Source organism: Stenella coeruleoalba, assembly GCF_951394435.1.
Source record: "Stenella coeruleoalba genome assembly, chromosome: 3".
In the NCBI taxonomy this organism is placed as follows: Eukaryota; Metazoa; Chordata; class Mammalia; order Artiodactyla; family Delphinidae; genus Stenella; species Stenella coeruleoalba.
The window spans coordinates 130979210-131005549 of record NC_137148.1 but is presented as its reverse complement, the minus strand read 5'-3'; the positions used below and the strand labels follow the sequence as shown (position 1 = coordinate 131005549).

Here is a 26340-nt window from a genome sequence, read left to right as displayed (position 1 = left end):
CACCTCTGCAACTGTTACTAAGCATGAAATTAAGCCATGTGAAATGAAATGCATTATCAATAAACTTTCAGTTATAAATTAAGGCTAGGAAAACTACATTTCCTCCTTCCTGCCTATTGAAAAAAATAGAGCTCACTACTGAACAAAGTTTTTTCAACACTATGAAGTGGTGTAAAGATAGGGTGGTTAATGTTCCACTTTATAATTGATACCATAACATATAACTGCAGACCAGTGCAATACATTGTAACGTAATTATTTGCGTAATTGTTGCATAGTTCTCTGAGACTCCATTCAAACTGTAATCTCAATTTTCCTACTCCCTCACGCTGGTGATTGGAAGCAGGGCTCTTCTCCCTTTGTGCCTGTGTGTCGTTGACTCTGTAACTCTCTTGCCCTTTTAATTGGTCCTCTCTTTCTGACGGCGGGTGTCAGAAATTACAGGGCAGGCTGTTCATGGACAGCTTGCTCTCTGTCTCTGAATTATAGTCCCTTATACCTGAACACACCTCTCCATTTACTAAATATTTTTATGTGCATGATCTCATTTGATTTTCACAATATCTCTAGGAGGGAGTCAGGGCAGGGATTATTATTCTCAGTTACTAGATGTGGAAAGATAGAGAAGCACTCAAAATCACAGGTCTTCACGAGGTCAAGAGCAAACTCAGGACTCCAAATGTTATCTCAGTTCTCTTTCCAGAATATGATGCTGGCTTCCTAATTCAAGAAGTAAGTTCCCCTGGTATTCCATACATGGTTTGCAGACTCAAAAGGGGTCAAGTAAATAAGATCAATGAGTGAGTCAAATCAGGGCAAGACAACAAGGGAGTGATGGGGAGTATGGCGAAGTGGTGGGACCTCTGCCTAAAATCATGTTCATTCAAAGCAATTTTAAATGTGACGTGGGCCAAAGAGCACACACTTGGGAAAGGGTGGGGACGCAGTAAATGTGGATATCTGGCTAGCAATGGTGATCCCTGCATTATATGTATTTGTCAATTAAATCTAAGGAATAAGAGAGACCTTACACAGATGCATACCTGGGAACCATATCCCTCTCTGTTGGAGGAATGAGTTCACAAAGGCCCTCCTTCGTCTTGAGGGCCTCAGTCTACTGGGAAATGACCCCTCAGGGAAGCCTCTCATCAACTCCTGTTCTCAGTCAGAATAAGGCAGGCTTTCTGGCAGGTTCCCATAACCCTTTGCGTGCATTGCAATGAGAAAGAATTGTGCGTGCAATGCAAGAGGGATTATTTGTTTGTGTAGCTATCTCACCCCTAAACTTTGACTTCTTTACAGCAGCATAATGCCTGATCCTTCCTAGCTCTCAACAAATGGTTGACCACGAACTACAGAAAGTTTCGATACAACCCACGGACTTTGATGGCAAACAAACAAAACAAACAGAGCTAGTTAAGATGAGCCAGTTTCTAACTGTGCGGAGAGCGACACACCTTGCACACTTATACTTGGTTCTTCAAGAGGCAGCAAAGCCTAGAGGTTAAGAGCACAGGGTTTAGATGTGAAGCAACCTGAATGCAAACTACAGCACCACGATGAATGCTCTGTGCAATCTTAAGCAAAGACTCTGTAAAAACACTCTGAGCCTTATTTGCTCCTTCTATAAGAAAGGGACAATAATATCCATGTCCCAGTGTCACTGTAAGGATTCAATGGAAAGAACACAGGCACTCCCTGAGTTTCACAAATTAATTTACTCAACAAAATTTACTCAACTCTGGTATCTCAGGGCATCTACTAGGTCCTGGGGATAAAGACCTAGTCCTTAATCTCATGGGGCTTTTATTCTAGCAAATAAGGTACATATTAAATAATCATACAATATAATAGATAAGGATTAAATAATCGTACAAATAAATATAAAATTATAACTGCATTAAGTGTTTTGAAAGAGGCATGTACGGTACTATGGCACATGAGTTGGGGGGTGGGGACGATCAGACCTGGCTGAGGAAGTTAGAAATGCCTTAAAAAATGGCACCGAGTTAAAAATGTAACATGAAAAAGGGGGGAAAACTGGCTCTTGTTTGAGCCAAAGAATATTTTCCTTTTTTTTTAATTTTGGAGCTTTGATATCAAATCTGTACCACAAACAAATACAGTTATTTCGAAGTTCCATGGCACTTAGAGACAGAAGCTGTGACGGTGCCCAGGTACATAGGTCAAAGACTATAACAAAGAGGTGCATTCATACCCATTGATAATTTGTCAAGCTCAAGAATGCAGAACTCCTGTTGGCAAATGATTTTACTATCTACTCTAAAACTACGCCTTATGATAATCTCTTATCATCGTCATCATTACACATAAATATATCTATTATTTAATTTTGTGTATATTTAATCAAAATACTTTGTACTCTATACACACAGGTACTAAGCAGGCCTGAAATAATCAAAGAATTGCATTTGGTAAAAAAAAAAAAGGAAGGAACGAAGACGGAGGGAGGGAGGAAAGAAGAGAGGAAGGAAAGGAAGGGAGGGAGGGAGGGAGGGAGGGAGGAAAGAAGGAAGGAAAAAAAAGAGTAACTCCTAGACATAGAACCTAAGAGGTTTTATAGTTATTCCACGGAGGTGTAATCATCTTGTCTAAATTTTTTACACTGTTCATAAGACCATCCTTCTACTTTTTACCCCAGGGGTTACAAACCAAACGCTTGCAGGAACCAGTCAGGGACAGTGAATGTACACAGCAGCCTGGAGGAACTAGTGAGCACACATCCCACCTAAAGGGCAGTCAAGTTTTATTCCAACACACCTACACTCACACAGAAGCCCTGACTCGTGTCACTTTGACCAAGGCCAAAATCAGTCCGCCAGCCCCTCGGTGTTTGCTATTACATAGAGAAAGATCCCTAACTGTTCACAAATTATTAGATGCAATATCTTTTTAAAATCTATTTTGTAATGTAAAGTATGAAGACTTTTTGAAGTTCTTATTCTTGAAGAAAATTGCCATTTTAAGATGCTGTTCTATAAATATATTCTAGAAAGGGAATTTTTAGAGAAATATAGTTCTTCATACGCTAATTAAAAGGGACAAACACCAGTTATTTTTTTCCTCCCAAATTAAATGCAGCCTTTCATGCATTTCTCCAGGGTGGTTTCCTTTTACTACCTAGCAGATATAGGAAAATAATACATGGAGTATGTCAGATCTGGTCTCTGTTTAAATAAACTCTCTGCCCTTGGGGGGAAAAAAGATGCAAAGGAATGAATAATGCATTAACTTTCTGTGCATTCTTTGAAATGCCCTCCCACACCAAAACTATTATTTATCCAAATCATATAAAAATATATTTTCTATTTCCAGTACATCTGTACATTCATGTTGAAGGCATCTGATTATACAAAATTGTTACTAGTGCCCCGATTCTAACTGTAACAATTATGATTTGCTTTATTACTTGCTTTTTAGGTTTATAGGACTCTTCTCCTCCCCAATATTAGCTTAAAAGTTGAAATCATTTTAGAACCTTTACGTGAAGAAATGTTATTTCTCTCAAACCAACAAGAATGAATCAATTTCAGAAAACAGTGATAACTAAAGTCATTATGGGTTCAACAAAAACAGTTCATGCTAAATTCACCTGAGTTTAAATAGAGTGATAGAATTGCATAATTGTGGAATATATAGTTTTGGTAAAGAATCCGCTAAAATATTTCTTTATAAATTTATGAACAAGATGGAAAAAAATGTGGGATAGGTGACAATAAGATTAGGATAGTAAGGGCATACCTGGTCAACCCACCATACACAAAGAACTTCATGATTGATATGAAACTGGAGAGGTTAAAGGAATGAAAGCATCTCTTGGAATGTGTGCAAGGCTCTGTTTGGTTGCTTCCCCTGTTTTGTGCTGCCTTTCAATATCTCTTACTCAAAAACTAGGAAAAGTCCTAGAAGTCAGTTGGGCTTTTCAAATGTCTGAATGTCACATGTTTAATACACTGAATGAAGTTCTTGAGTTTCAAAATGATCTAAACAGACCAGGGCCAATACCACAAATAAATGCTTGACAAGGCTAAACATGCATTTCTGCCTCTGAGTTCAAAATTAAATCCACTGCCTAATCATACAACAGAGAAATCACGTGACAATTCTTCAGAAGGAACAAAGAGTTATACCTTGATTCCAGGTTCATCTCAGATTGCAATGGTTTTGCAATGGCACAAGGGAGAAGAAGCAACATGCGTTTCAGTGTCTGACCAGTCTCCAGGCTCTGATGCTTCTAAGCTGTATGATCCCAGAACTTCATCTAAGTCTTAATTTCCTCCTTCATAAAATGGCAGTAATAATTATTTCTTAAGGAGTAATAAGGACTAGATGACATAGTAAGTATAATAATAGTATTAATAACAACGATGGTAATATCTGTCACTTATTTGAATCACTACCTGCTAGATATTGTGCTAAGTATTCTACATGCATTATCTGTATTCTAAAATAGTGTCTGGTACACAGTAGGTTTCTAATAAACCATAGTTCTTATTATTAACTAGTTGGCCTTCCAGCATTATCTAGGAGAATCATTCACAAACAGTTAATTAAAACATCTCCACAGTTCCTTACTCTAGACCCTAGAGTCTAGAATCCATAGCTGCCACATAGACTTTTGCCCTTGTGAGGACCAGTTCTATGACAAGGCATGTCTATGATTCACCAACTTTTAAAAGTAGAGCTTGTGTGACACAGGCTACGTTTTGTGTCACATTATTCCAAACAGAGCCTCAAAAATGTGTTGAAACTTGAGTGATGTTGTAACAGTACATCAAACTTTAATTTTATTTCTTGGCTAAGAAATGCTACCATGGCATATGATGGGCTACTCTAATTAGGAGAAATTAAACAGACTTAGAGACCTCTAGAAGAGGGTAGCTGGGATTACGAGGGCTCTAAAACCATGATTTTTAGGATGAATAGTTGAAAGACTATGAATGTTCAGCCTGTGCAGAAGATTAGGGGGTGGGAGGTTTGAGAAAAACGGACGCTCTCTTCAAATGTGTAAAATGATTCCCTGTGGAATCATGAATAGATATAGGATGAAGGGGCTCAGGAGAAGTAACCTAAGAACGATGAGACGACCAACAATAGAACCAACCACAGGAAGTTATAGAAAGTTCTACATCACTGGAAATGGTTCAGCAAAGGCCGAACAATCTAGGACTGTTAGAGAAGAAAGGCCTCCCACCTGCAGTATAACGTTAGATCGCAGGTCTCAAACTAGCAGCCCATAGACAAACAGACAACATGTTAAAGTTGCCCTCACTTAGTGTTTTCCTTCTAATCTGAGTTAAGTGTATTTTCAAATTTGAAAGATATCATTAAAACTCCCTATTTTCAGCTTCCCTTGAAAATCAGAAGATATGGGAATACTCCAGCCACAAAATGACCATCAGTTGAAGTCTGCTTTAGACAGCCTCTACCATACTCTATGACTGACACCACTGGTTTCCATATCTCCTTGGGACTCCTGAATTAAACGATCTCTGGAGTTTCTTCGACCATCAAGATTCTCTAACTCAAATGGAAAGAATGCTGGGTGTAGAGGCAGAAGGTCCATATGTAAGTCCAACCTGACTTTTTGTCCTTGGACAACCTGCTTGAAATCTCTGATCCTCTTTTTTTCTAATCAGGGGACAATGCTTTTTCGAATCATCTCATAGGACTGCACTTAAGGATGATGTGAAATCATTTCTGCAAGCAATGCTGAAGTGTTTGCAAAGGTAAAATATTACCACCAAACACACAGGATGGTTTATTTATTCATTTCTAGGATAGAATAATATGGCTTCAGATATTCTCTTAAAATAAAAACAGGTATGATGAATGTTTGAAATACCTATATTTTGAAAGAACACAGAGGAAATTACAGAAGGCCTGATGAAACTATTAAAAATCTAGCAGTGAATTGGGTGTGTGTGTTTAACACCTTTATCCCTGAGATGAATCAAGTGTATGAATTTAATATATTTTATATGACCTTTATAACACTTCACCTCCAAGAGCTTAGCAACTCTGCTTTTTAAAAATTAGACTAGTGTGTATATATATATATATATATATATATATATATATATATACTATAGATATATATAAATACATACATATATATGGAAAGGAAGGTAGGACCCTATGGAAATTTCCAGAAAGTTCAAGTTTGAAGACACAGAGAAAATGACACCACTCCTGAATGACTCATCCCAATCGCTGTACACATTCACGCACTTGATAATTACAAAACTCTGCATTTTCTCATATATGATTTGAGATTGGGGTTGTCAAAGAATCGTTGGAGGGAGGGTACTAGAAGAAGTAAAGGACTGAGCTAAAGAGTTAGAATGTGAGACGCTTGACATTCAGATCACGGATGTGGTGCAGTTGTTGCAGAGGACAAGATGTAGCACAGTGGTTCCCAAAGTGTGACCCTCAGGTCAGGAGCAGCAGGATCACTCTGAACTTGTTAGAAATGAAAATTCTCCAGCCCCACCCCAGACTTACTGAGTCATAACTCTAGGGTGGGGGACCCAGGACTCTATTTTAAAAAGTCCCCAAGGTGATTGTGATGGACACCAAAATTTAAGAATCATAAGCCTAGGGCATGGCTAGGGTAGTAGTGAGATAAAGTAGGATGGAGAACAAGATTCACTGAAGGAGGAGAATTCAAGGAATTGACTGGGATAATGAGGAAATTATCTACAATGGAGACTGTAATCATTAAGAATTATGACCAGGGCTTCCCTGGTGGCGCAGTGGTTAAGTCCGCCTGCCGATGCAGGGGACACGGGTTTGTGCCCCGGTCCAGGAAGATCCCACATGCTGCGGAGCGGCCGGGCCCGAGAGCCATGGCCGCTGAGCCTGCGCGTCCGGAGCCTGTGCTCCGCAACGGGAGAGGCCACAACAGTGAGAGGCCCACATACCGCGAAAAAAAAAAAAAAAGAAGAAGAAGAATTATGACCAGAGTAGTATTGAAGAAAGAGAGCAAACACAGGAGTGAAAATCTTTAAGAACATTGAGGCCATGGCCTGGGAGTTAGTGGATGACCATAACAAGGGAGAGTAGCTGGTAATATAGTTGGATGTTTCAAATTTCAAATCAAATAGCACATGGAAAGGCACTGTGGCAGGAAGGAGCAAGAGACTGAAAAACACAAAGGTCAGCATGACCAGTGAGGGGTGGCTGGTGGTGTGAGATAAGGTGGAGAGGCAGGAAAAGGATATGATTCTTACCCTAAGACCTAATGAGAATAGCAGAATAATTTTAAGGTGGCCCAAAGTACCAGAATCAGACTTGCCTTTTTTAAGAGGTTCTTCGGGCAACCATGCGGAGACAAAGACTAATGGTCAGGCTGTAAAGTTGTTTAGGAATGTTAAGAGTCTGGTTGACTAGAGACAGGGTGAAATATGTAGAGATGTCAAGGATAATTCTGGGTTTCTCGTTGGCACAACTGGTACGATTTTATCAAGATAAGGAAGTAGGGAGTAACATCAGTAAGCTAGGGAAAAACTCTAAGGCTTCTGATAAAAATTATCTTATTATATAACCTTATAACACGGAGTACGATGAGTGCTATAATTCCACGAGAGCTACCTTATGTTAATGGTAAACTGTGAAGCCAACAGGCTGAGGTTCAAATCCCAGCTCTAGCACTCTGTAGCTGGCAACTCGTGAGCAAGTCGTTAACCATCTCATCTTTCAAATGAAAATAATAAGGCTTACTTCATAACTGACAATAAAAGGTCCCTACTCCCCAAGGAAAAGACCGAATGTTCTGCAGCCCCCATCAGAGGGAACTGGCTTAAAGCTCATACAAATAGATCCATGGCAGTTTTGCACTAGTACACAAGCTTCTAAAAAGCCAGTTAATCAGTCAGAGTCCCTCCATCTGAAAGTCAGTCAGTCAATTCCAGTAACCACACTTCCACAGGTAAAGGGCAGCTAAATTCCTAAACCCTTTCCTTCCAAAAGGCGGGCAATCCCAGAATTCCATTTACCATACCCCTTTCTGATTCCATCCTGCTGCCTCCCCCTGAAGAAGAAACCACTATCATCCACATCTTGAACTTTGTTTACATTTCTTTCCTTTAAAAAAATAAAAATAACTTTAGTGTTGTTTGTTTTGAAGAAAACGCAAACATGTTCTTATAAATAAGCTAATTTTATTCAATATTTTCATATTCATTTCTACGTTAGTATACAATATGTATATTCATAACTCACTCATTTCCTCTGCCGTATAATCCATTGCATAAATATTCTACAACTTATTTACTCAACTCTCCTATTGATGGACATTTTGCTTATTCCCATTTTCTTGCTGTTATAAACAATGTTTTTATGAATATTCTGGTATGTGTCAACTGCGACACGTGCAAAATATCTGGAGGATATATATATATATGTATACACACACGCACATACACACACACACACACACACATGAATGGAAGTGCTGAGTCATAATATAAGCCAATGTTTAACGTCACAAGAAAATGCAGCAACATAATCCTAAATGATGGCATTCCCCAAATCAATGTATCACAATTCTCTCCAACACTTCATGTTTTTCAGACTTCTTAATCTGTTCTAATCTAGCAAATATAAATGAGATCTAAGTGATGTTTCACTTTGCATTTCCCCAGTTACTAATGAGGTCATGCAACTCTTCATATGCGTACTGGTTATACGTTCTTTTCTTTTTGGGGTAACTCCTGTTGAAGCCCTTTTGCCCATTTTTCCATTAGGTTGTTTATCTTTTTCTTCTTTCATTGTAGCTTTTATATATTCTAGTCACAACTTTTTCAATATTTACATGTTTTTCAAAAAAAAATTTTGGTTCATGGCTTATCTCTATATATCTTTTGAAGAACAAAATATAAACAAAGGATCTGTAAAGTCAATGATTTCCTTTGAAATGTCTCATTAAAATTGACAAGCTTCTAATTAGATTGATGATATGCACGCTTGTATTTTAAATAATTTCCTTTTATTCCTTTAAAGAGACATACCAAATTTATTTTTTATTCTATATGTGATCATTCCAATATGTGAAAATCTCAGGGGTTTCGGTCTGCTTTCTGTTTTGTTTTCCCTCTTATTTCTCTGACTGAAAATGGTTGGTTTTCTTGTGTATTTTTACCATCTTTGATTGTGGGATCATTTTTTTTTTTATCTTCCCTGTGGGATTCCTGTAGTCCCAAATAGGGTATACTTTTCTCTAAAGAGGAACGGTGGATGCTCTCACTGGAAGACAAGGGAGGCTACCAACCTAGGACCACTTGGTCCCCTTCCTTCCAGGTCCTAATATTATGCGGGAGCCAGGTTCGGCTTCCTTACCTTCTAGTTTACAACTGGCTTACTCAAGGCTGATCCTCAGAAATACAGCGGTATGAGTATCACACACACAATAATTTTGGTCTTTCTTACTTGCTCCTTGCTCAGTACTTCTCACTTGGGTTTCAGTTCAACGTTTATTGTTTTCTTTGGGGACAGTGGTTGGGTACATGGAGGGCTGGAGATTTCCCTTACTTGCATTGAAACCTAGGTTTATCCATGATCTAGGGGCTTTGTAGCCTTGAAGTAGCCCACATCAAGTGACAATATAAAATAATCATTTTTAATTTATTGTTGTTAGAGTTCACTGTATGTAATCATTGCCATATAAAACTGCCCACTTTCCTATTTTACAGTGGTTCTCTGAAGACATGTTGGAAATGTCACCCAATTATATTGCTCCTAGCTGATTACTTCCTTCTCTGAATCCTAGTGGATTCACTGTCTATAGCATCCAGTTTCTTAATTATGTGCAATAGTTTACCACTCTCAATCTGCTCTGGGTAAATACATGCTGTTTCTAGGTTTTCCGAGGACAGAAAGCATTGTCTTTACTTGTCTTTTATTCTCCCAAGACCCCAAGTACAAAAGGTCCTCGACCAAAAAATAATTGTTGGTAATTTCCTTGTGTAAAAATTTTCATACAATTGAATTAAAAATAGAATTCTTGACAACAAAACCCAAAAGAGATACAATTATAGACCTACTCTTTTCCAAACTAATTCATCCGTTTATCACAAGTAAAATCTATGATGAGAAATAATAAATACTCAATACCCTTCCTAAAACTACAATTTAAGCTGCTTTTGCAAAAAAGGAAAAAAGAGGTAGGAAGAGAAATGCTATCATCACTGCCTTGAAGGAAGATGAAACACTTCTTTTTGCATACAATAAACTGCATTTGTTTCTGTATGAATCTCTCTCTCTCTCACACACACACACACACACACACACACACACACACACACACACACACACACATATTCTTAAACAAGAGAGGGGAAGCAGAAGTATATTTCCTCCTCCAGATTTCAAAACCAAAACAGACCTAACGATACAAGCACGACCCCTTGGTGAATAAAATTATAAAGAGTCTAGCTACTCAGGACCAATTTGTAATCAGAGCATCAAGCCATACTGTACAAAAATGTCAATTCTGGCACAGCCTTGATGAGCTAAGACTGAACACACGGGCCAGTTTATCATATTGTCCTGACTGTTCTCTTTTAAAGCTGGCAGGCCCAATTTGAGTACAAAAAGGATTTCAGTTTGAGTGATCTTGCATCTGAAAAAGAACCCACCCAGACTGACAATGTTTTTGTTCCTATTTTTTTTCTTAAGAGAAATAAATGCACAGAAAACATCCAATATAAATATTTTCTCAAAATCAAATGGTTCTGTAAAACAATCTTCACTATGCTGTATACAAACAAAAAGCTAGGAGTTAAGAGATACTTTTGTTGTTAAAAATATGTGTTGTTCAAGACAATGTATTAATACATTTCAAGCATTTTGATACAGTCTCCGTTTATTTCTTTTAGCTAGTGGGGGTAACACTGAGACAATCACACCAAAAGCTTCATTAAGGTAGGATGGGGAGGGCAGAATTGGCTGCTACTAATTCTCTGTGCTGTTTAATTTCATTCTACTTCCATCCAAACAACTGATTTTAAAAAGAAAAAACCTATAACTTTGAGTACAGAGTAAAATTTCCTCCCCACTTTGGCTGGTATGGAATTTCCCAGCTGATAACTTAAAACTTGCTTCTTTCAGAAATTTCACTGCCTTCCCTGCCTACCAATCAGGATGGAGCTGCCTGTCTCTTCCATTATTTCTCACCATCCAAATTAGTGAGTTCACTTTCTAATTTGTTCATTTATTCAAGTGGATGTTCCTTCATTGAACACTTGTTTCCTGGGTATACTTTCATGCTCCCTTCAAATTCACTAGGACAACAGGCGGGAGAGTTTCACTGAAAAATCCTGGACTCTGTAAAGTAAAATCTATTTTCTCATACTCTGGAAATAGTCATATAGCCTCTTTAAAACTTCTGCAGAAACCTAGCTGAGGCAGATTAGGTGGAATTTTGTTGTTGTTGTTGTTAACACGCCTATACATTGGCCTTAAACCAGCTTTTTCCTAGGAATCAACATGTGCTACTGTATTCCTCTACTTCAAGCACTACTAGCTTCCTTGCTGGTTCTCGACGGTGAAACACACAGTCCCACCTCAAGCCCTTTGTACGTGTTCTCCCTTCTGCATGGAATGATCTTGTAGCAGATACCTCCGAGACAGCATGTGGCCGAAGTCTCAATAACACACAAGTGTTTGGGGTGAATAAATGCTGTTTGGGGTAAATTAATGGTGCCTCCAGATTCAGGAACAGGAAGTATTGTCTTTATTTGCCCCTTCTTTTCCCAGGATCAGATAAAAAGACAAAAGATCCTCAGCAAATACCTGTTGGTAGTTCATTGTATGGAAAAGTCCCACATGTCCTTCCTTTTCCTCCCCCCCCCCCACACACACAGAGGCAGGTTGGCTCCGGAGTTTAGATTCTTAATCATTACACTTTACCACAGCGAAGTAAATCCCAGCACATCCATACGATGGCACATTATGCAGCTCAGAAAAACAGAGAGGCAGCTCAATATAAACTTATGTTAACTACCCCTAAGATGCGCCATTTAAATTAAAAAAAAAAAAGGTATAGCATATCTGGCATTTGTGTGAAAGAAACAAAAACAGGCGATCTGTCCCCATATATGGCAGGGAAAAAGCAGAAGACTCAGACAACACAGCTGTACTAAGAAAGGGGGAACTGGGGACCGGGATCAGGGATGGAAGAATTTTTGGTTTTGTTTTTCTTTTACCCAATTTGCGCTGCTTGGATTTTTACCATTCATAAGCAGTGATAAATAAATTAAAATTTACCATTTTTAAAAATTCTGCCCTCCCCCCCAACGCCGTCCCAATAGTTATCAGAGTTTCCAGAAAGGGTTCTTTCTATACCAAGTATGGAAAAACCAGACTGTCACTGGTGCTTGAATTAATGCCTTTAAACATAAGAGTAATGCCCCCTGGACTGTGAAAGGGGAAGTGTTCCAGAGAGAAACAGGTATAGGAATAAAGGACACCCAGGTTGGCATCAGTGCTTCTTCCATCCTCCAGGATCTTATCCCCAGGCATTTGATCAAAAAAAGTCTGTAGAGCCCCACAGAGGAGTCACAGGGCCCTTACCACTGTTCCTGCCCCTCCACAGAGCCTCTCAACCACAGGCACCCTCCAGCAAACCTATACATTACAAATCAACTCTGGCACTCAAATCTTACCAAAAAAAAAAAAAAATTCTACATGAAAGGAATGGAAGTCAAGGCCAAGTAAAAGGCAGAGATGATGAGCAACCAATGGCAACAATCTGCTGTCAGACTGAATCTAATAATGGCCCAGAGTCCACAATCAAAGATGCGTTTGCTCATAGGTGTGGAGCCTGGGTCTAAGGCTGGTTCAGCTACTAGCTGCCATGGGATCTTGGACAAAGGAAACCTTTGGCTTCACTCCCCACAAGCTTCACTCTATGCATCTCTAAAAGTCCATAGGAGCAGATTCAGTCGGTGCTTTTCAGATTGTGTGTTTCACTCCGTTAGAGTCATGAAACAAAAGTTGTGGGTCATACCATAATTTTTATAAATGAACTAGAGAATGGAAAGATATTACCCAAAGTAAAAAGGGGTAAATATTATTTTTTGAAACTTCTGTTTTAATTATATGTGTGACTAAGTTGTGGATATGTGGACGTGTATACGGTGGGTAACAGAATACAGCAGAACAGGAAATGTCAGTAAAGAGCCTACAGCAAGAGTAAAAATTACTTTTTTAAAACTTTTGTGTCAGTTGTGTGTGTGGATATGTACTAGGTAAGGATGTAAAATATGTTTTTTAATGTACATTATAGTCATTTGAAAGCTGCAGGACAAGATATTCCCTAAGCATCTTTCAAGCTCAGAGTTTTATAAGTCAATTGGAGACAGTATTACCTACCAAAGTTTGAAAATAAGGAAAGTCTGAATTTAAAGCCCTGTTCTGCTAGTTACAGCAGCAGGGATTTGGTTCAAGTTAGCTTTCCAAGACTCTATTTCCTTCCCTTTCTCTAAAGATCCTACTTGGAGACTTGGATGTCTGGGAACAGGGAAAAGGAAGGAGATTTTCCCTTTCCTCCTGCCCTTTTGCATTGCTTCTCATTATTTTTTCTAGCTCAGGATATTACGTTTTTTGTGTGTTATTTTTTTTTTTTTTTTACTATTCTGGGTTTATCCCACCCCCACTTTTCAACATATTTGTCATCTCTATGGTAATATCATAATTCCCCTACCCATAACTATAACATTAGGTTACTGGGCGTACAAGAGGAGAAAATACATGTGAGAACTTAGAACCATGTTGGCACATAGTAGGTCCTCAATAAAGGCAAACATTAACAGTAGCAGGAGAAGTAGTAGTAGGTGGTGTCCTGATACTGCTGGTAGTCCTGGTAGTATTTACCCTTAATGCTTGTCAAAATGCCTCCATCAAATGAGAATTATAGGGTGAGATGTTAGGTCTAGAGAGCTAAAGTAGCTAATTGATATCTTACACAGGAAGTTTTGCATTTTAATAGAGGACCATAGAAAACCCAAATTATTTCAAGTCCCAAGGAATTACCCTTTAGTGGAGGAACTTCAGGCACCCAGACAAGCTAGAGAAGGGAGCAATTCATTCTGCTGGTAAAGGTACAAAGAGAGGTGCCTCTCCCTCGCACCCAGCCGTTGGACACCAAACCAAAAATAGCACCAATAATCTCAGACCGATGATGGTTGAGAGGCAAAGAGAATTCTTAACTGTGCCTTCTCTCCTTGAATAATCACAGTCTTGTTACTTTGGGTTGATCTGGCAAGCCTTTCGGGAGGCAGGGAAGGCGCTGTGTTGAGACATTTCTACTGCTTTGTCGGCACTGATTATAATGTTTCCAAAGGATCATCCACAATATATCGCACCAATGATCTGTGTCTTACTGTCTCCACAATATTGATACCATGTGATAAAGATCTGTGTGTTGACGATATCAGAGTACACTGCACACATTTCTGTGTTTGAAGATGTATTTAAGCTGGTCTATTTAGTCAGATTCCAAGGCACCCCAGAGGTAGACAGAAGGGTCCCAAGGTGACTGCTTCCCATCTAAAAAAAAGCATTAAAAAGGAAAGGGAGCTTGAGCTGAACCTCAGTTTTGCCAACAAACCTGTGCCAGGGGCTTGGCAATGAACTTCCATACATCCCTATGTCTCCTTGAAATACCACACTCAAGAACATCAAAGAAAGATTTCTGTCAAGTCATGTTTCCTTATTTGGAAAGTAGACTGGGAATCCCAGAAACCCGTAAGACCTTGCCAGCAACGTAGGACCCGCCAAGATGCTCTCTCACAAACTTCTCTGAAACTTGGGTTTCCCCTAGTAGCAAATCATTTAGTCCTGCTTCCCTCCTTCTCAGCACAGCTTTATCTTGGAATTGTGCAGAGTCCAGGCTACATACACGCACAGGGCTTGCAAGCATGCTTTCAAAGCAAAAACGTAGCTCACCACTGATGTGTTCATCACTCTCAGCTGTGCACTGAGACTCCTGGGCAAGCAGCCAGAAACCTCTGGCTCTCACACTGGCTCTGGCACTCACTTGCTGGGTGACCTTGGGCAAGTCTCTTTCCTTCTCTGAGTCTCAATTTTCTCACCTCTTGTACAAGCTGGTAGAACTAGATTATCTCTAACCTTGGTTCTAACTCCAGGAGCCTATTAATTTTTTTTTTTTTTTTTTTGGTACGCGGGCCTCTCACTGTTGTGGCCTCTCCCGTTGCGGAGCAACAGGCTCCGGACGCGCAGGCTCAGCGGCCATGGCTCAGGGGCGCAGCCGCTCCGCGGCACGTGGGATCTTCCCGGGCCGGGGCACGAACCTGTGTCCCCTGCATCGGCAGGCGGACTCTCAACCACTGCGCCACCAGGGAAGCCCGCCTATTAATTTTTAAAACTTTTGGGCTGAGGAACAAAAGTGCCTTTCTGAGCAACTAATTAAATGTACAGATAAAATCACATTAACTTATAAATCAGAATGTCCCTTCTAATTACATCTTAAGTAACATCACGATGGAATTTGCCTAAAGCTACCAACATAGTTAGTCAACAACTACTGATACCATTACATCCGTCTTCCATCTAAAGAACTAAAGCCTCTGGGGATACATTATACAGCAAAGTTTTCAATTCCAATGTTTGGATGTTCTCCTTTTAGAGTTTGAGAACAATGAACACTTTTTCTCAAACCCTTAGAATTAGCTTAAAGCTTCAACTGATCATTTAAAAGAATTTTGTAAGTTTTCTATAGGTCACATACTGTCCTGGGCACTGTGGCTATACCTTCAGTTAAGACCAGGTCCATGATCTCAAGAAACTTATATACATACAGACTGAGTAGCAGATATAAAGAAATAAATGGATACATATTATAGTGTAAGTGAAGGAACATATCATAAAGACATCTAATTCAGCCCTTGAAGAGTCAAGCAGAATTTTTCCCAAAGAAACAGTATCTATGCTGAGACTTTAAAAACAGGTAGAAGTTATCCAAGCAAAAGTAGCAGGGGATGGATCCATGAACACTCTTCCCAATTGCTGGAAAAAGCAAAAGCAAGTATCTGGAGGTGATTTAACCACTTAAAAATTATCCCCCCAAATTCAAAAGATCCCCACCTACAATAGTTCTATTTGACACTCTCCTAATGGGTTTCATTAAAATACAAACCAGAGTATGTTTCTGTCTTAACATGTAAGGGAGGAACTCCCTTCCTTACTCATATCAATGTAACAGTAAGCGTCAGGAGAATTTTAAAGGGCAGATCTGAATGGCAAGTCTGAGTCCGTTACTTAGGATCTGGGTGACCTGGGCAAACTGCTTAACTTCTGTGATGTCAGTTTTATCCTCGATTTAATGGAGCCTGAAACATGACATCTGTTTCATAAATACTAGGTAAGACGTGAGTCCTCACCACGTGCCAGACTTGGGCTTAGCACTTCAGTCACTGACCAAGGTAAGTCCTGGCAGCATACACAGAAGGGACATCTTGTTATCATCTTCAACGTCCAGGTGAAGAAACGGAGACGTGGGCAAGTTTAATAACCAGACCAAGGTTATAACAGCTAGCAAAGTGGAAGCAGGCCTTTACCTCTAATTGTCTACATTCAGAGCCCAAGTCTTAACCACTCAGAGTGTTTCCTTCTACCTTCTAATTTCTCCACTGCCAGCCATGCCAGAAAAGTAGGTTTGCCCCACTGAAGTAGCCAAAAAAATTCCCAGCCTAATTAAAGATGCAGACATTGTAAATGTAAGTTACTCCTCGGTTTGCCTTCCACTCACAAATGGCTGTGGTTGTTTAAAACACATGTATCGCACAGTTGCCTATCAATGCCACCTGAGCTCAATTACCACCCCTGACTAAGAGGCCAGGGCTAAAAGCAACAGATTCAGAAAATCAATTTGGACCTGAAAAGGGAAAGATGGCGAACAGTTCGCCGGACAAGATGTCTGGCCCCTTTGGCCACTTTTCAATGAAACAGCAGGGAAAAGATGTTGAGATCACCGAGAAAACAATTTAAGTGGGCTAGAAAGAGCGCGGGAGTGATGGCAACTTGTCACCTGCAGAAGGAGGCCCTGACATATTCTGAGGGACTCAAAAGCATAATAACGAAGGGGAGGAAAGGGGCTTTTCTTACCCCACAGCTAGATCCACTAAATTGGGAGACGGAGTCTGACACTTTGACCCAGGAGCACGTTGGCCTGGCTCACAGTGTCATTTTGTGTCAAGTGTTAGCACAAACATTGACGCTGATGCGTTGAAGAGCATCTGATGCTTCCTTACACACTTTCCAACCAGGCACAGGAAAAACCGAGTCTAGCAAACATCTCTGTGAGGGCTACACCTCTCAAAGAGCTTGCAAAGTTGCCTCTAGGTTGACCAGCTTCTTTCCTTACCCGTGGTACATCAGCATGGGTTGCAGCAGGCAGAGAGTATACTACTGTGTGTGTGTGTGTGTGTGTGTGTGTGTGTGTGTGTGTGTGTGTGTGTGTGTGTGTGTGTGTGTGTGTGTGCGCTGCTAGAAGTGGGAGGGGCTTGGAGTTCTCCTCTTGAAGCTGTTGGAGAGGGATCCACAGCATCGGATGCCAAAAGCTAGAGAATAACTGGGGCAAATGGTAAGAGGCAGAGGCAGACTGGAGGAAAGGACTAAAAATACAGATTTCTGGGCTCTCTGCCCAAAGGTTTTGATTCAGTACGTCTCTAGTGGGGTCCAGGCACTTGTATTTTGATTAAGATGCTCATTTGCCCTCGAGGATCAGCCTGATGTGACAACTACTGGTGTAGTGGGGAGAAGGCTAGACTGAGACTCAAGATAGCAGGGCCCTGGTCCCAGTTCAGACACCTACTGGTTGTAGGATCTCTGGCAAGTCACTTTTCAGTTCTTAAGCTGCTTTTCATTATCATCAATTGATAAAGTGGGGAGAGAAAGTGCTTGGGAAAGATCTCCATCAGTCTAGAATGGAGTACTGGGACTAGCAACCAGCATGGTATGTAATTAGGACCTTAAACCCTGGAGTCAACCAGACCTGGGTTCACATTTCAGCACTGCTGCTTTCCAGGTGCCGAGCCACAGACAACTTCTCTGGGACAAGTCAAGTCGCACTTTCCTCAACTACAAAACGCGGACGATAGTAACAGTGCCTATGGCATAGATCTTTGTGACTGTTGAACAGGCAGTGTACAAAGAACACCCAGGACGGTGCCCTGCCGTGTGCCCAGTACCTGTTGGTTGTGAACACCCCTGACAAGGTCAACCAGAAGAGCTGTCTGCTGTCCCCTGGAGCTACTGTGATTCATGAGGTTCAGGGAAAGGTAACCCTGGCTGAGCAATCCTCGGGCTTGTCGTTTTATCAAGAGAAATGCACAAGAAAAGTTTTTCTGGGGAGGATGGGATACCAGAGCGAGACGTGAAACTATCTCTCTTAAGAGGAAATATGGGAACAAATTAGAGAGGGGTGTTATACCATCTATACCATGTTTATCAAAGTGTGGCTCAGGGATTCCCTGCTTTAGAATCAATGTGGCACTCATTAAATTAGCACATTCCTGTCCCTACTGGGGAAGTGGGTCCAGTATTGTGCTTTTCTCAGAAGCTACCCTGAAGATGCTTCCTTAAACAAGGTGTAGAGAATCACTGGCAAATACTATTAATGAAAGAGCCCCCCGCCCCCTCAATTCTCCAGCCCTGTGTTTACCCAGAAAAAAAAAAAAAACAAAACGAAACAGTGAAGGCAAATGAACTTGTGCATCTGTGCATTTACCAAGAATCTAAACTTCTTTTGCTCTTGTCATCTCCAGTGCAGCTGGGTTCCAAGCGGGTGTTCAACTTCTGCAGAATGCACGACTCCCCAGAGAAACAAACACTAACCCAGGTTTGGCTACTTAAGGATGTGGATTATGTCAACTTCTTTGGAATGACTGTGGTTTATAAAACTTAAATGCAAAAAGCAAGTGCCTCCAGGGAGGTCAGCTCAGCGCTGTGTCCCCCTAGAGGGGGTAAGGTAGGGAGGGTGGGAGGGAGATGCAAGAGGGAGGGGATGTCTGTATATGTGTAGCTGATTCACTGTTATACAGCAGAAACTAACACACCATTGTAAAGCAATTACACTCCAATAAGGATGTTAAAAAAAAAGTGCCTCCTGCTTCCTCTATTCTCCACCCTTCCTCTCCTCCCCACCCGACTTCTTTACCGTGTTCCCATTCCTTCCCCTTTATGCTTCCTTTGCTTACACTCTTCTTTTCTTCGGAAATCTTTTCCTTTACGTCCCTTACTTCCACTTCTCTCTCTCTCTTCTCACTCCTCTTATGCTTTGCCCCATCTACCCTATACCTTTCCTTCTCCATCTCTTTCCCTCTCTCGTTTTGCCTCTCTATATGTTTCTCTCTCTCATTCCTCCCTTGTTCTGCCTCTGTGTGTGTCTCTCTGTCCCCTCACTCCCCCTTCTCTTCTTTCTCTGACTCTGTACCTCTCTTTGTCCTTCTGTCCTCTATTGTATACAATACCTTGCTGCGCATACCTCTTCTTGACGCCCCAGCTCCTGGCTCCCCTCCCAACAAGAAACCTCCAGGAGACAGGCTTCTGGCTAGGCATGCATGCTCGCCCTGTGAAATCAGCCATCACCCTCTACAAGTCAAGGGGCTCACTCTGCTTACAAAGTCTTGGTGACCTGCTGCCAGAGGCCCAGAGTGAGGAGAAGAACTCCTGGGAAGAGAGACGAAATGGGGGCTGGAAAGATGCAGCAGCAATTACAGAGTGGAAACAGCAGGGCTAAACTGCTCTAGTACCCAGAACCTCCCCTGAAGGAGAAACTGCTGGACCAAGCACAAGCAGTGGAGGGTTCTTTTGCGTTTTGAGTGTCCATCACTTCATTTCCATAGTACAAACATCTCGGGGGCAGGCAGTGGAGTGGCGGCACCAAGGGGGGTGTTGGGAAAGCTTTAGCACCTCAGAATCTCCACCGATCTTCTCAAAGCCAATCAACCTCCACAAAATACAAAATCTGAGTTAAAAGTGAGTGTCTACTACGCATCCTGCCTCCAGACAACTCCCCTCCCCCCAGCTGCTGTCCCATCTTCCAACCTGACACCCACCTCTAAGTATCTCCTTTATAGACAGAAAGGCTTCTGCCTTGAGCAGAGATAACTGTCCCCAATCTACAAATGAGCAAACTGAGGGATGGAAACGTCACTCGGCTGACTCTGGAAGACACTATAATACTTCGGGCTGCCACCGCTTTCAGGGCCCCGAGTATTTTGCACACTCAAATCACCGGAAGGATGGTGCATTCAGAAGAAACTTTTGCAAAGTGCTGCCACCTCCTCTCCCAGTTCGAATCTCCGAGGGTGGGTGCAGAACGTTGTCTCTCTCTATTCTCTTTCCGTCCAGCTCTCAAACTCGGCCTGTCCCCACGCTTACCGGCGCACACCACCTGTACACACCCTTCCCACCCACCCCAGCCCCTCCATCTGAGTCTTAGGATACAAGTGCAGGAGGGAGGTGAAGAAGAATAAACTCGTGCACGGCCCGGGTGCTTCTGCAACTCCCCTCCCCTTGAGGGAGTATAGAGGAGCAAAATGCTAAGGTTTGGCTCGGTGCCCAGCCTAGGGAGCTGGAATACCCGCCGCCAGGGACCACGAAGAAGGCCGGGCTCGCATCCGAGGACCAGCCAAGTACGCGTCGCCCCAGCTGAATGGGCCCCTCAGTGCCTGCAAGTTGAAACCTCAGTCAGGCACACAATGAGGCCGCTGTTTTCCGACAGGAGGCATTCGGATGCCTCATACACTCACCCCAAATCGGGCCTGAGAGCAGAGAGCGCATTTCCTTACCCATGTTCAGATGCGCCCCTTGAAGCAGCAGCCTGGGCCCCGCGGAGGGAGCGGCTCCCCTCCCCCGCGCCCGGCCACAGGAAGCCCGCGCAGGCCACCTGTTGGACTCTGTCCGGCGGCCCCAGATCTTGCGCCCCCAAACCCGCACCGCGGAGCGGGGCACCCAGGGTACCCTACCCGTCAGCGACAGAAAAATTTCACTCGCGCCTTCTCCTGTGGCTACCTTTCCCACTCCCAATCACACACATACACAGTTCCTTAATATCCCAGCAGTCGCCTCTCTTTAATGAAGCACGCTTAGCCTCCCCTAGGGCCCAGGGCTGCCCACGGTCTCCGAGAGCGCCCAGGTGGCTGCGGATCTCTAAGCGCACACGGTGAGTGCCTGTTTAATGCGCGGGCGGCTGAAAAGCCCCAAATGGCACACTGATTGGGGAACAGTCAGTGGCCTGCTCTAGGGAGCCCCCTTTCTCCTTGGCAAGCGGGAGAGGTCTCCCTCTTTGGTTTAGAAATGAAGGAATTCGGGGAAGCCCCGAAGGCAATCGGCTTGAGAGAACCAATGTTGCGTTTCGCTGCCAAATCCCAGGATAGGTGCAAGGAGGCAACTTTCTCGTGTCTCCCTGCCATCTCTGCAAGCAACTAGATAGGGGTAAACGGCGCCGCCTCGACCGACTACTTACCCCTGGGTATGGACGCTGCCGGCGCAGGAGACCTCAGCAGACCCGCGCGCGCGGAATCCGCGAAACGCCTTGGTGTCTCGCTCCTCTCCTGGGCCACGCGGCGAAGGCTACGCGCTCCAAGCCGGGCAGCCGAGGGCTGTGGATCCCATGGGTGGCGAGTTGGCAGAAGGCGCGCCGCCCGGCTGGGGGCGCATCGCTCCTAGGGCTGGCGGAGGCTGCGGCGGGGAGAGGGGCTCCCGGGGAAGTTGGCGACGCTGGGGGCTGACTTCGGACTTCACGCTCGCTTCGGCTCGAGCGGCCGGGCGCGTCCTCCAGGATAAACAGGGACTCGCCCGCGGAATGGGGGCCGGCTGCGGGAAACCTCCGCTGGCCGCCGCCTAGAAAGAGTGCGGCGGCATCGCTGCCTGGAACCCCCAGCTGCGGCTGGAGCCGAGAGCGAGTGAGGGCGCCGGGCTGCCTCCTCCCGGCTGCCGGCGCCCCTTTTTCAGAGTCCTGCTCGACCCAGCCCGCCGCGCCCTTCCTTCTGTCCGTGTCCTCCCCTCCGCTGCTTCACCGGCTCTCGGGGCTCGTGGGGCTGGGCTCCGGGCAGAGGCTGAGCGGAAGGCGGCCTCAGAGCCCGCAGCATGGAAGGGCAATCTCGCCGTCTCGAGCTCGGGCTCGGGCTCCGGCAGCGGCAGCAGCTGCCGCTGCCTCCCGCGCGCCCACGTGCCGGAGCCCCGGTGTGCGCGCTTCGGCCGCGGGGCTGGAGGGAGGAAGCGAGGGCGAGCGGCGGATGTGGGTGGCGGGGAGAGTCTGCACGGCGGCGCAGCTGAGGGGAAGCCGCCGAGAGGCTCCCGAGGGCACGGGGCTCCTCGTCTTGCAGCTCCGGGAAGACTCGTGTGGAAGGCTCCCCAGCTCCCGCCTCCCTTTGCAGAGCGGAGGGAGCCTGAGTGAAACCTGGAGCTGGGGGGTGGGGGGGGCGGCGGCGCTCCACTCCACAGGATCAGCTGCGAGCAGCGGCTGGAGGCGGCTACGTGTCTCCGCCAAAGGGACGGGTTCCAAGTATCCTTGAACCCCGGCACATCTACCCCGAGAAGAATGGGGTACAGAAACCCCGAGTGAGAGAGTACGCCTGTTCCGGCGTGCCCCGCCTTCCTCCCAGGCTAAGCACTTTCCCCGTTAACCAACAGACTCCAAGGTGCTCCTCCTTCCAGAGAGAAAGGAGTTGTCTTGCAATACGGGCCTGACCACCTCCAATCAATTGACAAATAATTAGTGAGACTCACTTTGAGCGATGCCGGGCAATGCTTTGGATCATGGGGCCCTCCCTGGTTGGAAGTTGGGTCGTGTTCTCTGTTCTACGTGCCCTTAGGCGGGCCCTCCGTGGGCCTCATTGCTCCAACCATAAAATGAGGTTCCTTCCTGATAGGGGTAAGAAAGACAAACACATTTGAGAATTTTAAAATTAGAAAATACTTCAAAACATGGATAATAGTCCAATACTAACGAGACGTATGATTAAAATAAGGAAAATTATCACAGAAAAATCGAAAATGAGATCTCTAAAACTGAGAAACCAACAAAATGTGCGTATCACTGGGCACACGTGCAGTCACTTGGAGATCTTAGGCTCCAATCTTCTCGTTATCTTAGTGGGGAAATAGAGGCTCAGAGAAGACAAATGGCCTGTCCAAGGTTACACAATCCGATTTGCTTTAGGTTAGTCTTAACGGCCAAACCTTTGCTTTTTCTGCCACACACCAGTACACGAATTATGTTCAGCATTGTTGTGCTGAGACATAGCAAAAGGGAAGAGAGATTCATTCCCTCTGAGGTTTCTCAAAAAAGGCTTTGAGAAAAGTGGAATTTAAGCTAACTTCTAAAGAGTAGGCAGGATTCAGATAAGTGGAAAGGCGAGATCATTCAAGGGGAGGGAGAGAGGTCACTAAAAGATGAAGAAGGACATGTTACAGCAGCAGCAAACAAGTTTGGCAGGAGCAGAGTGCTTGCCTAGGCGATGGGGAGCCATAAAGGTAAAAGAAAATAATGAAAGCTTTGTTTTAGGATGATCAATATGGCCTGGTACAGGATGGATTAGGAGGTGAAGAGATGAGGGAGGAGGAAGGAAGAAAGGAAAGGAATTGCAGGCCGAGAAAACCTTTAGGAGGTCAAGGCAGCTATCAGGTGCAGGTGATGGAAGCCTGATGAAATGTAGGGGCAGGTAAAGGTGAAATAAATGAAACTTGTCCTGTCCTTGCTGTTAAAAGCCTGCTTTATAGGAAGCACTCTGCTGTTAATTGCAGGGGACACTAGGGAATGGCACATGTGCTTGAGACATCATGGGAAACTGGGGGCTAATCCTCAGAGACAGCAGTGGAGCTTTTCACAATAACCGATCTGAAGCTTATCTGGTCCCTTGGTTTAGGGAGCTGGACAGCAACAGACTTAGGAAAAGAACAGACTAAGGATTTCTATCAATCTACCAAAAGCGAAAACCAGAAAGAGAAGGGAAAATCTTGTTTTCTTTTATTCCTTGGAGGTTCTTGAGGTCACCAATGAATGGCTTCAGGGGCTTTCTCAGGTCCTCCCACCGGAAATTGTCTTTCTAACACTGGATCTCCTTATGTGGACCAGCAGTAACAGCATCACCGGGGAGCTCACCAGAAAGAGAATCCGAGGCCACACCATATACCAACAGAATCAGAACTTTCATCTTAACAAGATTCCTAGGTGATTTATATGCACATTAAGTCTGAGAAGCATTTCTCTACCTGGTCATATCTTAAACTACTGTTCTTCAAACTAGCACATAGTAAAAACAAACAAACAAAAAATCATATATATGGCACCGTGGCTATACACACACACACTTACTTATAAGTGAAATAAAAGTTTCACAAAACAACACATATCCTTACTGTGTGATTCACTTCAATATTTCCTATTCAATTTATTTTATTTTTTAAAAAAGCTGGTTATGACTTACTTGATTGATTCCATGACCTAGTAGTGGACTGCAATTTGCGGCTTGAAATATATTGAGCTGTGCTATTAATTCTTTTTGCCTTGAGTTTTGGTTGTATGTTTGTGTATCTCTTCCACTAGACTGCGAGTTCCTTGAGGGCAAGTTTTAGATTTTTTTTTATCATTGAAATCTAGGTCAGAGGTTGACAGAGGGTTTTCTATGTAGTAGCAACTCAGTAAATATTCGAGGAGACAATCAATGAATGAATGTATAAATGGATGGGAGCCAGAGATTGGGGGGAAGGCTGGGGGAAGAAGGGAGAGAAGCTTGGAATGTAGGAAAGGATTAAGCTAAGAAAATGTTTATGCAAAACTCCAATTCCCTGAAGCAATATCAATGGACTATAAAGAGAAAAAGTCATTTCTAAAACAACCATGCATTCCAAATGTTCCACTGTCAGCCAGAATCTTATTTTCCAATAGGGTTCACCTTTATTGCTTCACAAAATTCCAAACTTTGGGGACTTGGTTATGATGGAAAACAGCTGAATAGCTAATGCAGATTATTAGACGAGGAAAGGAAATGAAGAGGTGGCAAAGACCAGTGAGTTCAAACCTGACACAAAAAGAGGAAAGCTTCCAGAATCTTGTCTTCCTGGGACGCAGGCCACTGACCAAGGGGAGGAAAGAACTAGGGCTAATTACTTGGATTGAGGCAGATTTTGTCTGACTACATGGGATACTTGGCAATTACAGGTTTCCAAATTCAAAATAGCTTTTTTTGGAGGTAGTAGTTTCCTTGCCGTAGGATATATACCACAGAGAATGAAAAAGTACTTACTGTTCACTAACCAACAGAACTTTAGAGTAGAGAATGTTATGATTTATTTCAGATAAATAAACCATAACCTGAAGTGTGAATATCTGAGTCAGAGTATGTCATATTGTAAAGAGATCTCACGTGGCCACCAGTTCAACTCCTCATTTTGAAGGAATCTATGAAAGTTACCACAGATTCCCTTATCACAGGGTATACAGTAAAGCTATAGACCTAGGATTTCATCTCAGGCTTTCAAACTCAGTCACCATGACTGCCTGTTACATTTCACATAGAAAGGCCACAGCCTACACATTAAGGAAGCCTTGTTTTAGTGTAAAGAAAGATTGATGAATTGCCTGAAAAGGCTGCAACTGGAGACATTTATTGAGTATCTACTACGACGAAGGCACTGTAGCAGGTGTTTTGTTTTATTTCATAAAATCCCCACTTTAAAAAAATCCATGAAATAGGAGTTTTTAATCTCCATTTTGTGAATGAGGAAAGGAAGGCTCAGAGAGGGTAAATAATTTGCCCAACATTTTAAAGCTAGAAAGCTCCAAAGGAGGTTTTGAACAGAAGCCTATGTTCCTCCTAAGTCCATATTCTCCCTTTTCCTTATGCTTTGCTTCCAAATCACAGAAGATTTCAAGCAAAAACTGGCTGGAAGATGGAAGAACAGAATTCTGATTAGGGCAGAGGATTGAAATAGCTGACTTGATAAGTACACCCTTGTGCTGAGATCCTGGGATGCTTTGAAGGGTTGTTCACCTCAAGGTGGAAATACTACTAAGTACTTTGAGTACCCCTCCTGGGTGGAATCCACAAACTGACTCAGTGGTGACCCATTACGCTTGAGAGCTACTGTATAGCACAGGGAACGCTGCTCAGTATTCCGCAATAACCTAAATGGTAAAAAGAATTTGAAAAAGAATAGATACATGTATATGTATAACTGAATCACTTTGCTGTACACCTGAAACTAACACAACATTGTTAATCAACTAGGCTCCACCATAAAATTTTTTAAAAAGAAAAGAAAGTTGCAGAAACTAACACACCATTG

The 26340-nt window shown here is 43.1% G+C and overlaps 1 protein-coding gene across 20 annotated transcripts in view; it reads right to left on the bottom strand.

Moving 5' to 3' along the window:
* Positions 1-26340, bottom strand: part of SGCD (sarcoglycan delta) — a 1717585-nt gene that overhangs the window by 1007116 nt on the left and 684129 nt on the right. For 17 of the 20 annotated variants that reach the window (XR_013827577.1, XM_079916704.1, XM_079916702.1 and 14 more), the window contains one exon: positions 22780-22915. The exons of 2 other annotated variants lie outside the window; for them this stretch is intronic. The gene's annotated coding sequence lies outside the window, so the exon portion shown is untranslated. Of the gene's footprint in view, positions 1-21514; positions 21782-22779; positions 22916-26340 lie in introns of those variants that run through there. One more of the 20 variants, XM_079916699.1, reaches the window with a different exon arrangement.